Here is a 1,880-nt window from a genome sequence, read left to right as displayed (position 1 = left end):
GAATTTAATGGTATGTTCACAGTTTATACGTCTAAAAACGGAGCTATACAAAACTATGTCTTTACGTCTACACTGCCGACTACCACATACAATATGTATAATTATTTGTCCCATTGTATACAAAGTTATATCTCTCACATGAATATGGACAGAAATCTTATCATATTATAAAACTAGCTGCGCTCCGCGGTTTCACCCGCGTAAGTCCGTATCCCGTAAGAATGTCGGGATAAAAAGTTGCCTATATGTTATTCCAGTTGTCCAGCTGTCTACGTACCAAATTTCATTGCAATCGGTTCAGTAGGCTTTGCGGGAAAGCGTAACAAACACACACACATCCTTACAAACTTTCGCATTTATAATATTAGTAGGATACGATAGGATATAAAATGTTTTGTTCGAATTTTGGCACATAGACTACAAACAAAATATAGAGTGAAGGACATGAGACATCTATATTCTCATCATCGTCAGCCCATACATATTCCCACTGATGGGACACAGGCCGCCTATGAGGGTCTATATTATCATATCATTATCTATATCATCGCTTTTGATTTATTGTTTTTTTGACATAAACTACATTCGAAACCATAACATACAAAATACTCTATGTTACAACCATAGACTATGGTTGTTAAATAGAGTATTTTTGTGCAATAGGCAATTATTCGTTAATTGAATATTTGATAGAATAGAGCCATAGAATAGAAGAAGCGCATACCATAGAGCCATAGATTTGCTAACAACATTCTTATGAATAACCCACATGCACACCACTCAGTTGAAGATATTTAGTTTTTCAGAGATAGCTAGTTAAAAAAGCATTTGTTTTCGGATATACTCCATAGCGAAAACTATAGCGTCATAGTTCTATGTAGTAGTTAACAAGTAAATCTTTTAGGACATACGATATAATAACCAATAGATTTACAAACTGTTCATTATTATCTGTTTTTGGAAATCTCCATTCAAACCATAGAGTCCTAGACTAGTTGTCTATAATACAGATATAAAGACACACACTAAGGTATAATCTGCTCGCTCAGGGAGGCACAGACCCCATTTCCTTCATCTTAATTACTTATTGGTTCCCCACTGACAGTTGCTTATTGTATGGAGGAGTTGTAAGTTAAACGATTGACGTATATTTGGTGTTGAATATGACTTATAAGAACATAACTTTAATGACTACAAAGAAAGTAATGATTTCTGAACAATATGAGTTTAATATTATATGCATTTTAGTTTCATTTAATTCTTGTGTACTGCTGCGTTGATTAGTTCATAAATATTATTAACGCATATTAATATTTTAATCGGGCATGTGTAAATTACCTACCACTTTTTTAAAACAGCAACACAAAACAATTAGAGTGAAACGATTTCGCAGCATTCGAAATTCGAAATGCATTACAAATTTTTCGTAGCCATATTGGAAATCACTCCGCCTATATACTTGTACCTGTGTTGGTACATAAGCGCCTCCCATACGCGGCGTCCATGTGTGCGTGCGATGACGTCATTATCAGCCCATAAGCAACCGTACATCGACCAAATAGCCTAATTATGGGCTATAGGTATATGCAATATGGACTAGTTTAACCCGCGACATTGTTTATGAGTACATAATGGATAAAGACTGATTGTTTTTCTATTATTTCAATTATGACAGTTATACGTAAATGTCAAAAACCTTTCTTTCATCGATTGAATGAAACGATAAAAAAATGGCACCAAACAAAGAAGATCTCTTTCTGATAAGAGAGTTCATAGGTAGTAGAAGCCAAGTTGTAACAGCGGATCAAAATCAATGTGTCCATCAATAAAATAAATAGATTGGATCTATGTAACTTAATAACTTAAAGAATTGCAATTTA

Source organism: Zerene cesonia, chromosome 26 (assembly GCF_012273895.1).
Source record: "Zerene cesonia ecotype Mississippi chromosome 26, Zerene_cesonia_1.1, whole genome shotgun sequence".
Taxonomy (NCBI): Eukaryota; Metazoa; Arthropoda; class Insecta; order Lepidoptera; family Pieridae; genus Zerene; species Zerene cesonia.
The sequence above is the reverse complement of the archived record's forward strand: the minus strand, read 5'-3'. Positions refer to the sequence as shown.